The sequence below is a fragment of the Oncorhynchus gorbuscha genome, linkage group LG15 (assembly GCF_021184085.1).
Source record: "Oncorhynchus gorbuscha isolate QuinsamMale2020 ecotype Even-year linkage group LG15, OgorEven_v1.0, whole genome shotgun sequence".
In the NCBI taxonomy this organism is placed as follows: Eukaryota; Metazoa; Chordata; class Actinopteri; order Salmoniformes; family Salmonidae; genus Oncorhynchus; species Oncorhynchus gorbuscha.
Genome location: NC_060187.1, coordinates 75,697,184 through 75,710,781, shown reverse-complemented (window position 1 = coordinate 75,710,781; position 13,598 = coordinate 75,697,184).

Below are 13,598 nucleotides of genomic sequence, written 5' to 3'. Positions count from 1 at the left end.
GCTTGAGGTACAATGGAAGAGTAATAGAGAACAAAAGAGGAAAGGCGAATTACCTGGACGACCTATTAAGGGGAAATCAGCAGTTGCTACATCCATTTTTTGCACTTATAAATGAATGATATGGACCCATAGATTCCTGAAGAATATAACTTAAATGCCTCGCAAGCTTAGTTCAACTGGCGTACCTCATCAGAACCCAAAATATAAGCTTGTTATACTCCAATGTTTGCAAACAAAGTAGATGTAAACATATATTAAATAGCCTCAAAATGGTTAAAACTATTATTTTGACATCATGGATGGACAGTCCTTGCATCCATAGGTCTGTCTAAGAATTTGAGAGTGGTCACTTTTCTCCAGCCCCATCCCTCAGCTTGTTACCGAAACAGAGGTGGGGAAAACGCTTTATTGTTTCATTTGCTCTCTAATAAATGGTTTATAAAGGTGATATAAGTTGATACAATTCTACAAGTACAGGTTCTGATTTCCCTGTCAGTGGTTGACATGTTAGTAGCAGAAGTAAGGGCAGTCTCTGTAAAAATAACAAATAAATAATATATTGAGCAAAAATATGTATGTCGTAAATAAAACACCAGACAATTTGTATATAGTCAGTCAGTATACATACCATTTTGAAAAGTGGTACTGTTATCCACAGACTCTGGATCAGTATCTGTCAGAAATAAAAAATCAATATATGAGAGGGACCCATGAACACTGGCGTCAGCTTCGTATTATCAATGACATCAGGGGGAAATGAGGTTCTGATCTATAGTATGTGATTCTGAATCTGATCAGCAGAATCAACTTGATCATAGAAGGCCATGAGGAATTAGTCAAGCGACATGGTTTGGTGAGCTTTGAGCCTGGAAAACACAAGATGTACCATACTATCAGGGATGACTTCTAACAATAAAAACACATAACTGCCAGTCTGCCAGCACCTAACATATCAATGTTTAACTCCTTATATCATGTGTCAAATTAAAATGTGAAGTTTTCATGTTTGATTGAAATATGCCCTAACAATTGTAACATGGAGGCTTACCCCTTAAAGGACCCAGCTTGGTGTGGTCTGAGGTTGGCCCCTCTTGGACACTGCCCACTCTCTCCCAGCTGGCACTGATACTGGCACAGAGGGTCATACCACACACCTGGTTGTCCTCAAAGCTGCATGTCTCTAGGAATGTGACCGCAGATGCTGCATAATTGGAACAAGGGAAGTATTTGCATGGTAGACAAGTAGTGATGCAAACACATGGATTACTCATAGTGCTTAAGGCACTAGCTAAAGGCAAATCCTGCACTATGTTGTATAACCTCCAAATATCATTGGACTATGCACACTATGCACTGTTCTGAGAACCCATTAGCTTCAAATACATTACATGTATTTCATTCAAAGTAAATTTGACTTTGAATGAAACACTGACCGATGACGTAACACCTTGTCAACTTTACGACCGATACAATATAAAATCTATCGACATGCTGCTAATGAAACACATAAGTCCATGGTTTGGTTTCATTCTTTCACTGAGCAAAGTTCTATAGCTTACTTACTGCAGTTATACAGCATGTTAAGATTTAAGACGTCATTGGAGCTCATGTCCAGACGTTGGCCAACTACATTCTGCTTGCTTAGTGATGACGATGGATCCGTTGCCATTGGTGAAGTCTTCTTTTCCGTAGTGCATCGCCGAGGTCTAGTCAAACGGGGTACCTAGGGTGCTGGTTTGACTTGCGCTGCGTTTTTCAAAAGTGTGCTCCTTTCCTGAGTACAAAAATAATAAGTAGAAGTATGCCTTTACTTGACATGGTACTTGTATTGCTGTGTCGATTGTAATTCAACACTTCAAATGAAATTATATTGGTCGATTACATTAGGTTCGCAGATGTTATTGTGAGTGTCACGAAATGCTAGTGCTTCTAGTTCCGACAGTGCAACAATATCTAACATGTAATCTAACAATCCCACAACAACTACCTAATACACACAAATCTAAGTAAAGGAGTGGAATAAGAATATTCACATATAAATATTTGGATGAGCAATGGCAAAACGGCATAGGCAAGATGCAACAGAAAGTATAAAATACAGTTGAAGTCAGAAGTTTACATACACCTTAGCCAAATACATTTAAACTCAGTTTGTCACAACTCCTGACATTTAACCCTAGCAAAAATTCCCTGTCATAGGTCAGTTAGGATCACCACTTTATTTTAAGAATGTGAAATGTCAGAAGATTAGTAGAGAGAATTATTTATTTCAGCTTTTATTTCTTTCATCACATTCCCACTGGGTCAGAAGTTAACATACACTCAATTGTTATTTGGTAGCATTGCCTTTAAATTGCCGTTAAAATTGTTCCTGACTGTAATGCTCCGGGTGTCGTGGGTGTGGAGTCAAACGCAGGAGACAGAGTTCAATGCTGTGCGTCTTTAATAGCACCAACACACCACAGGGTGCTCACAATAGTAACGGCCCCAAACACAGGGAATGAAAAATGTACAACGGAAAAAATCACGACCAGGCACTAACACGTACCTCTACAACAGAGCCGAAGGTTACACTGAAATAATCCCGCACAACAACCAGGCGGGCCGGCTGTCTAATAAAGACAAAGTAATCATACATAAACAGGTGCTACCAATAAACATACAAGGAGGGGGAGGAAAGACAATCAGTGGCAGCTAATAGGCCGGTGACAACGACCGCCGAGCGCCACCCACCCGGGAAGGGAAGCCACCCTTGGTCGGACTCGTGACACTGACTGATGTCTTGAGATGTTGCTTCAATATATCCACATAATTGTCCTGCCACATGATGCCATCTATTTTGTGAAGTGCAGCAGTCCCTCCTGCAGCAAAGCATCCCAACAACATGATGCTGCTACATTACATCATTACATTTAAGTCATTTAGCAGACGCTCTTATCCAGAGCGACTTACAAATTGGTGCATTCACCTTATGACATCCAGTGGGACAGTCACTTAACAATAGTGCATCTAAAACTTAGGGGGTGGGGTGAGAGGGATTACTTAACCTATCCTAGGTATTCCTTAAAGAGGTGGGGTTTCAGGTGTCTCCGGAAGGTGGTGATTGACTCCGCTGTCCTGGCGTCGTGAGGAGTTTGTTCCACCATTGGGGGCCAGGGCAGCGAACAGTTTTGACTGGGCTGAGCGGGAGCTGTACTTCCTCAGTGGTAGGGAGGCGAGCAGGCCAGAGGTGGATGAACCAGTGCCCTTGTTTGGGTGTAGGGCCTGATCAGAGCCTGGAGGTACTGAGGTGCCGTTCCCCTCACAGCTCCGTAGGCAAGCACCATGGTCTTGTAGCGGATGCGAGCTTCAACTGGAAGCCAGTGGAGAGAACGGAGGAGCGGGGTGACGTGAGAGAACTTGGGAAGGTTGAACACCAGACGGGCTGCGGCGTTCTGGATGAGTTGAAGGGGTTTAATGGCACAGGCAGGGAGCCCAGCCAACAGCGAGTTGCAGTAATCCAGACGGGAGATGACAAGTGCCTGGATTAGGACCTGCGCCGCTTCCTGTGTGAGGCAGGGTCGTGGTCTGCGGATGTTGTAGAGCATGAACCTACAGGAACGGGCCACCGCCTTGATGTTAGTTGAGAACGACAGGGTGTTGTCCAGGATCACGCCAAGGTTCTTGGCGCTCTGGGAGGAGGACACAATGGAGTTGTCAACCGTGATGGCGAGATCATGGAACGGGCAGTCCTTCCCCGGGAGGAAGAGCAGCTCCGTCTTGCCGAGGTTCAGCTTGAGGTGGTGATCCGTCATCCACACTGATATGTCTGCCAGACATGCAGAGATGCGATTCGCCACCTGGTCATCAGAAGGGGGAAAGGAGAAGATTAATTGTGTGTCGTCTGCATAGCAATGATAAGAGAGACCATGTGAGGTTATGACAGAGCCAAGTGACTTGGTGTATAGCGAGAATAGGAGAGGGCCAAGAACAGAGCCCTGGGGGACACCAGTGGTGAGAGCGCGTGGTGAGGAGACAGATTCTCGCCACGCCACCTGGTTGTCAGGTAGGACGCAATCCAAGCGTGGGCCGCGCCGGAGATGCCCAACTCGGAGAGGGTGGAGAGGAGGATCTGATGGTTCACAGTATCGAAGGCAGCCGATAGATCTAGAAGGATGAGAGCAGAGGAGAGAGAGTTAGCTTTAGCAGTGCGGAGCGCCTCCGTGATACAGAGGAGAGCAGTCTCAGTTGAATGACTAGTCTTGAAACCTGACTGATTAGGATCAAGAAGGTCATTCAGAGAGAGATAGCGGGAGAGCTGGCCAAGGACGGCACGTTCAAGAGTTTTGGAGAGAAAAGAAAGAAGGGATACTGGTCTGTAATTGTTGACATCGGAGGGATCGAGTGTAGGTTTTTTCAGAAGGGTGCAACTCTCGCTCTCTTGAAGACGGAAGGGACGTAGCCAACGGTCAGGGATGAGTTGATGAGCGAGGTGAGGTAAGGGAGAAGGTCTCCGGAAATGGTCTGGAGAAGAGAGGAGGGGATAGGGTCAAGCGGGCAGGTTGTTGGGCGGCCGGCCGTCACAAGACGCGAGATTTCATCTGGAGAGAGAGGGAGAAAGAGGTCAGAGCACAGGGTAGGGCAGTGTGAGCAGAACCAGCGGTGTCGTTTGACTTAGCAAACGAGGATCGGATGTCGTCGACCTTCTTTTCAAAATGGTTGACGAAGTCATCTGCAGAGAGGGAGGAGGGGGGAGGGGGGGAGGATTCAGGAGGGAGGAGAAGGTGGCAAAGAGCTTCCTAGGGTTAGAGGCAGAAGCTTGGAATTTAGCGTGGTAGAAAGTGGCTTTAGCAGCAGAGACAGAGGAGGAAAATGTAGAGAGGAGGGAGTGAAAGGATGCCAGGTCCGCAGGGAGGCGAGTTTTCCTCCATTTCCGCTCGGCTGCCCGGAGCCCTGTTCTGTGAGCTCGCAATGAGTCATCGAGCCACGGAGCGGGAGGGGAGGACCGAGCCGGCCTGGAGGATAGGGGACATAGAGAGTCAAGGGATGCAGAGAGGGAGGAGAGGAGGGTTGAGGAGGCAGAATCAGGAGATAGGTGGGAGAAGGTTTGAGCGGAGGGAAGAGATGATAGGATGGAAGAGGAGAGAGTAGCGGGGGAGAGAGAGCGAAGGTTGGGACGGCGCGATACCATCCGAGTAGGGGCAGTGTGGGAGGTGTTGGATGAGAGCGAGAGGGAAAAGGATACAAGGCAGTGGTCGGAGACTTGGAGGGGAGTTGCAATGAGGTTAGTGGAAGAACAGCATCTAGTAAAGATGAGGTCGAGCGTATTGCCTGCCTTGTGAGTAGGGGGGAAGGTGAGAGGGTGAGGTCAAAAGAGGAGAGGAGTGGAAAGAAGGAGGCAGAGAGGAAAGAGTCAAAGGTAGACGTGGGGAGGTTAAAGTCGCCCAGAACTGTGAGAGGTGAGCCGTCCTCAGGAAAGGAGCTTATCAAGGCATCAAGCTCATTGATGAACTCTCCGAGGGAACCTGGAGGGCGATAAATGATAAGGATGTTAAGCTTGAAAGGGCTAGTAACTGTGACAGCATGGAATTCAAAGGAGGCGATAGACAGATGGGTAATGGGAGAAAGAGAGAATGACCACTTGGGAGAGATGAGGATCCCGGTGCCACCACCCCGCTGACCAGACGCTCTCGGGGTGTGCGAGAACACGTGGGCGGACGAAGAGAGAGCAGTAGGAGTAGCAGTGTTGTCTGTGGTGATCCATGTTTCCGTCAGGGCCAAGAAGTCGAGGGACTGGAGGGAGGCATGGGCTGAGATGAACTCTGCCTTGTTGACCGCAGATTGGCAGTTCCAGAGGCTACCGGAGACCTGGAACTCCACGTGGGTCGTGCGCGCTGGGACCACCAGAGTAGGGTGGCCGCGGCCACGCGGTGAGGAGCGTTTGTATGGTCTGTGCAGAGAGGAGAGAACAGGGATAAACCGACACATAGTTGACAGGCTACAGAAGAGGCTACGCTAATGCAAAGGAGATTGGAATGACAAGTGGACTACACGTCTCGAATGTTCAGAAAGTTAAGCTACGTTCAAGAATCTTATTGACTAAAATGATTAAAATGATACAGTACTGCTGAAGTAGGCCAGCTGGCAGTGGGTGCGTTGTTGACACTACACTAATCAAGTCGTTCCGTTGAGTGTAATAGTTTCTGCAGTGTTGCTATTCACTAGCAGGCTAGCTAAGTGTTGTTTACGTTACGTTGCGTTAAAAGAACGACAATAGATGGCTAGCGAACCTAGAAAATAGCTCTAGACTACACAATTATCTTTGATACAAAGACGGCTATGTAGCTAGCTAAGTAGCTAGCTACGATCAAACAAATCAAACCGTTGTACTGTAATGAAAATGAAGTGAAAATGTGATACAACCTGTGAATGCGACCGGGTAGTTGAGTTCTATACAGAAGACGTTGGCTAGCGTTGGCTAGCTGTTGGCTAGCTAGCAGAGTCACCTACGTTAAGGACGACAAATAGCTGGCTAGCTAACCTCGGTAAATTAAGATAATCACTCTAAGACTACACACTCTAAACCTAAACAACACAATTATCTTGGATACGATGATACGATGACAGCAAAGACAGCTATGTAGCTAGCTAACACTAAACTAATCAAGTCGTTCAGTTGAGTGTAACAGTTTCTCCAGTGCAGCTAATCAGTGGACGTTAGCTAGCTGGCTAGTGAAGACTACGTTAGGACGGCGAAATACGATAATTACGCAATTATCTTTGATACAAAGACGGCTATGTAGCTAGCTGAGAAGAAATTGCTAAGATAAGACAGTACTCACCAGGGACAGTACTCACCAGGGATGAAAGTAGAGGTGAGAGCACCAACCCATCTGTCTCGGTGCTCGTCCCTCTGGTTAATAAACTGCTCAGCAACTAGACAGTCCTCACCAGGGATGAAAGTAGAGGTGAGAGCACCAACCCATCTGTCTCTGTGCTCGTCCCTCTGGCTACCCCCGTGCTTCACGGTTGGGATGGTGTTCTTCGGCTTGCAAGCATTCCCCTTTTTCCTCCAAACATAACGATGGTCATTATGGCCAACAGTTATATTTTTGTTTCATCAGACCAGAGGAAATTCCCCCCAAAAGTACGATCTTTGTCCCCGTGTGCAGTTGCAAACCGTAGTCTGGCATTTTATGGCGGTTTTGGAGCAGTGGCTTCCTCCTTGCTGCGCGGCCTTTCAGGTTATTTCGATATAGGAATCGTTTTACTGTGGATATAAATACTTTTGTTCCTGTTTCCTCCCGCATCTTCACAAGGTCCTTTGTTGTTCTGGGATTGATTTGCACTTTTCGCACCAAAGTACGCTAATATCTAGGAGACAGAAGGCGTCTCCTTCCTGAGCGATATGACAGCTGCGTGGTCCCATGGTGTTTATACTTGCATACTAATGTTTGTACAGATGAAAGTGGAACCTTCAGGCGTTTGAAAATTGCTCCCAAGGATGAACCAGACCTGTGGAGGTCTACAAAAAAAATTCTGAGGTGGATTTCTTTTGATTTTCCCATGATGTCAAGCAAAGAGTTACTGTGTTTGAAGGTAGGCCATGAAATACATCCACAGGTACACCTCCAATTGACTCAAATGATGTCAATTAGCCTATCAGAAGCTTCTAAAGCCATGACATCATTTTCTGGAATTTTCCAAGCTGTTTAAAGGCACAGTCAACTTAGTGTATGTCAAATTCTGACCCACGGGAATTGTGATACAGTGAATTATAAGTTAAATAATCTGTCTGTAAACAATTGTTGAAAAAATTACTTGTGTCATGCACAAAGATGTCCAAACCGACTTGCCAAAACTATAGTTTATTAACAAGACATTTGTGGAGTGGTTGAAAAATGAGTTTCAATGACTCCAACCTAAGTGTATGTAAACTTCCGACTTCAACTGACTGAGAAAGAGTCTTTCTAAGTAAGTCTCTAAGATATTTCCACAGCTGGATTGTGCAACTTTTGCTGATTTTCAGGTCTTGTCATAGACTTTCAAGTAGATTTAAGTCAAAACTGTAACTCGGCCACTTAGGAACAGTCACCCTCTTCTTGGTAAGCATCTCCAGTGTAGATATGGCGTTGTGTTTTAGGTTAATGTCCAGCTGAAATGTGAATTCATCTCTCAGTGTATGGTGGAAAGCAGACAACCAGATTTTCCTCTAGGCTTTCGCCTGGGCTTAGCTCCAATACTTGTTTTTGTTAATCATGAAGAACTCCCAGTCCTTAACAATTACAAGCATATCCATAACATGAGGCAGCCACTACTTTGTATGAAAATATGGAGAGTAGTACTCCGTAATGTGCGGTATTGTTTTTGCCCCAAACATAAAACGTAGTTTTCAGGACAAAAGGTTAATTGCTTTGCCACATTTTTTGCAGTATTACTTTAGTGCCTCGTTGCAAACAGCATGCATGTTTTGGAATATGTTTATTCTGTACAGGCTTTCTTCTTTTCACTCTGTCAATTAGGTTAGTAGTGTGGAGTAACTATAATGTTGTTGATCCATCCTCAGTTTTCTCCTATCACAGCCATTAAACTATGCAACTGTTTTATAGTCCCCATTGGCTTCATGGTGAAATCCCTGAGCTGTTTCCTTCCTCTCCGGCAACTGAGATAGGAAGGACGCCTGAATGTTTGTAGTGACTGGGTGTATTGATACACCATCCAAAGTGTAAATAATAACCTCACCATTCTCAAAGGGATATTCAAAGTCTGCTTTTTTATTTTTTTACCCATCTACCACTAGGTTCCCTTCTATGCGAGGCATTGTAATATCTTTGTGGTTGAATCTGTTTGAAATTCACTGCCCGAATGATGTACCTTACAGATAATTGTGTGTGAGGTACAAAGATGAGGTAGTCATTAAAAAATTATGTCCAGGACTAATGTTAAGCAAATTTTTACTCCTGAACTTATTCAGGCTTGCCTTATTAACAAAGGGGTTGAATAGCTACTGACTCAAGACATTTCAGATTTTCATTTTTAATTTGTAAAATATGATTCCACTTTGATATTTCTGAAGGCACAGTAGGTAGGGGTAAAATTAACTAGGCCATCAGGATAGATAATAAACAGTAGCAGCAGTGTATGTGAAGAATGTGATAGTGTGTCTGTGTGTGTGGCATCAACATATGCTTTGGTGTGTGTTTTTTTGTGAGTGTGTGTGTGTATTTTTTGTGAGTGTGTGTGTGTGTGTAGGAGTGTTGGTGTAGTAAGTGTGTGGGTAGAGTCCAGTGAGTGTGCATAGAGCCAGTGCAACAACAACAAAAATAGTCTGGGTGGCCATTTGATCAACTGCTTAGCAGTCTTGTGGCTGGGGGGTAGAAGCTGTTCAGAATCATTTCTGTCCTTGACTTGGTGCTCCAGTACCGCTTGTCATGTGGTAGCATAGACAACAGTGGCTGGAATCTTTGACCATTTTTAGGGTCTTCTTCTGACACCGCCTGGTATGGAGGTCCTGGATGGCAGGGAGCTCGGCCCCAGAGATGTACTGGGTCATATGCACTACCCTCTGTAGCGCCTTGCGGTCAGATGCCAAGCTGTTGCCGTATCAAGCGGTGATGTAGCCAGTCAAGATGCTCTCAATAGTATAGCTGTATAACTTTTCGAGGATCTTTCGGCCCGTGGCAAATATTATCAGCCTCCTGAGGGGAAAGAGGCGATGTCGTGCCCTCCTCACGACTGTGTTGGTGTGCTTGGACCATGATAGGTCCTTAGTGATGTGGACACAGTCATGGGTGAACAGGGAGTACAAGGGGGACTAAGCACGCACCCTTGTGGAGCCACTGTGTTGAGGATCAGCATGGTGGATGTGTTGTTGCCTACCCTCGCCCCCTGGGGCGACCTGTCAGGAAGCCCAGGATCCAGTTGCAGAGGAAGGTGTATAATCACAGGGTCCTTAGCTTAGTGATGAGCTTTGCGGGCACTATGGTGTTGAACGCTGAGCTGTAGTCAATGAATAGCATTCTCACATAGGTGTTCCTTTTTTCCAAGTGGGAAAGGGCAGTGTGGAGTGCAATAGAGATTGCATCATCTATTGATCTGTTGGGGCGGTATACAATTTGGAGGTGGTCTAGGGTTTCTGGGATGATGGTGTTGATGTGAGCCATGACCAGCCTTTCAAAGCATGTTCCCAGACGTCAGTGCTATGAGTCAGTAGTCATTTAGGCAGGTTATCTTAGTGTTCTTGGGCACAGGGATTGTGGTGGTCTGCTTGAAACATGTTGGTATTACAGACTCGGCCAGGGACATGTTGAAAATGTCAGTGAAGACACATTTGAGTTGGTCAGCGCATGTTCATTAGGAGGTGTGGGGGGAATGACCATATGGAGAGGAGCATGACCATTAGGAGGTGTGGGGGGAATGACCATATGGAGAGGAGCATGACCATTAGGAGGTGTGGGGGGAATGACCATATGGAGAATGACCATATGGAGAGGAGCATGACCATTAGGAGGTGTGGGGGGAATGACCATATGGAGAGGAACATGACCATTAGGAGGTGTGGGGGAATGACCATATGGAGAGGAGCATGACCATTAGGAGGTGTGGGGGGAATGACCATATGGAGAGGAGCATGACCATTAGGAGGTGTGGGGGAATGACCATATGGAGAGGAGCATGACCATTAGGAGGTGTGGGGGGAATGACCATATGGAGAGGAGCATGACCATTAGGAGGTGTGGGGGAATGACCATATGGAGAGGAACATGACCATTAGGAGGTGTGGGGGAATGACCATATGGAGAGGAACATGACCATTAGGAGGTGTGGGGGAATGACCATATGGAGAGGAGCATGACCATTAGGAGGTGTGGGGGGAATGACCATATGGAGAGGAACATGACCATTAGGAGGTGTGGGGGAATGACCATATGGAGAGGAGCATGACCATTAGGAGGTGTGGGGGAAGCATGACCATTAGGGAGAGTTAAAAACAAAACGATAAGAAACAAATGATAATCTACCATTAGGTGATGGTGTGGGGGTCATGACCATATGGAAGAAAAACATGAACCAAATTATATAAACATACTGGAGGTTTCTAGTTCAGGGAACACACAGATAAATATGACAGTTTATTAATGTATGCGTACTAGGTTTCTAGTTCAGGCTGAACACACAGATAAATATGACAGTTTATTAATGTAGGGGTGCGTACTGGTTTCTAGTTCAGGCTGAACACACAGATAAATATGACAGTTTATTAATGTGGAGAGGCTGAACACACAGATAAATATTACAGTTTAGCATGACAGGCTGAACACACAGATAAATATACAGTTTATTAATGTACGGGGTGCGTAGGTTTCTAGTTCAGGCTGAACACACAGATAAATATGACAGTTTATTAATGACCATAGGTTTCTAGTTCAGGCTGAACACACAGATAAATATGACAGTTTATTAGGACTAGGTTTCTAGTTCAGGCTGAACACACAGATAAATATGACAGTTTATTAATGTACGGGGTGCGTAATTTCTAGTTCAGGCTGAACACACAGATAAATATGACAGTTTATTAATGAGGACTAGGTTTCTAGTTCAGGCTGAACCATAAATATGACAGTTTATTAATGTGTGGGGTGCGTACTAGGTTTCTAGTTCAGGCTGAACACACAGATAAATATGACAGTTTATTAATGTACGGGGTGCGTACTAGGTTTCTATTCAGGCTGAACACATTAGATAAATATGACAGTTTATTAATGTACGGGGTGCGTACCAAGGTTTCTAAGGCTGAACACACAGATAAATATTACAGTTTAAACGGGGTAAGGTTTCTAGTTCAGGCTGAACACACAGATAAATATTACAGTTTATTAATGTACAACTTCAGGCTGACTAAATATGACAGTTTATTAATGAATGTTTCTAGTTCAGGCTGAACACACAGATAAATATGACAGTTTATTAATGTACGGGGTGCGTAAGGTTTCTAGTTCAGGCTGAACACACAGATAAATATGACAGTTTATTAATGTACGGGTTTCTAGTGCGTAAATATTACAGTTTAGGTTTCTAGTTCAGGCTGAACACACAGATAAATATGACAGTTTATTAATGTACGGGGTGCGTACTAGGTTTCTAGTTCAGGCTGAACACACAGATAAATATGACAGTTTATTAATGTACGGGGTGCGTACTAGGTTTCTAGTTCAGGCTGAACACACAGATAAATATGACAGTTTATTAATGTACGGGGTGCGTACTAGGTTTCTAGTTCAGGCTGAACACACAGATAAATATGACAGTTTATTAATGTAACTAGGTTTCTAGTTCAGGCTGAACACACAGATAAATATGACAGTTTATTAATGTACTGTAAGGTTTCTAGTTCAGGCTGAACACACAGATAAATATGACAGTTTATTAATGTACGGGGTGCGTACTAGGTTTCTAGTTCAGGCTGAACACACAGATAAATATGACAGTTTATTAATGTACGGGGTGCGTACTAGGTTTCTAGTTCAGGCTGAACACACAGATAAATATGACAGTTTATTAATGTACGGGGTGCTACTAGGTTTCTAGTTCAGGCTGAACACACAGATAAATATGACAGTTTATTAATGTACGGGGTGCGTACTAGGTTTCTAGTTCAGGCTGAACACACAGATAAATATGACAGTTTATTAATGTACGGGGTAAATATGACAGTTTATTAATGTACGGGTGCGTACTAGGTTTCTAGTTCAGGCTGAACACACAGATAAATATGACAGTTTATTAATGTACGGGGTGCGTACTAGGTTTCTAGTTCAGGCTGAACACACAGATAAATATGACAGTTTATTAATGTACGGGGTGCGTACTAGGTTTCTAGTTCAGGCTGAACACACAGATAAATATGACAGTTTATTAATGTACTGCGTACTAGGTTTCTAGTTCAGGCTGAACACACAGATAAATATGACAGTTTATTAATGTACGGGGTGCGTACTAGGTTTCTAGTTCAGGCTGAACACACAGATAAATATGACAGTTTATTAATGTACGGGTGCGTACTAGGTTTCTAGTTCAGGCTGAACACACAGATAAATATGACAGTTTATTAATGTACGGGGTGCGTACTAGGTTTCTAGTTCAGGCTGAACACACAGATAAATATGACAGTTTATTAATGTACGGGGTGCGTACTAGGTTTCTAGTTCAGGCTGAACACACAGATAAATATGACAGTTTATTAATGTATGGGGTGCGTACTAGGTTTCTAGTTCAGGCTGAACACACAGATAAATATGACAGTTTATTAATGTACGGGGTGCGGGGTGCTAGGTTTCTAGTTCAGGCTGAACACACAGATAAATATGACAGTTTATTAATGTACGGGGTGCGTACTAGGTTTCTAGTTCAGGCTGAACACACAGATAAATATGACAGTTTATTAATGTATGGGGTGCGTAGTTTATTAATGAACACACAGATAAATATGACAGTTTATACGACAGTTTATTAATGGTGCGTACTAGGTTTCTAGTTCAGGCTGAACACACAGATAAATATGACAGTTTATTAATGTACGGGGTGCGTACTAGGTTTCTAGTTCAGGCTGAACACACAGA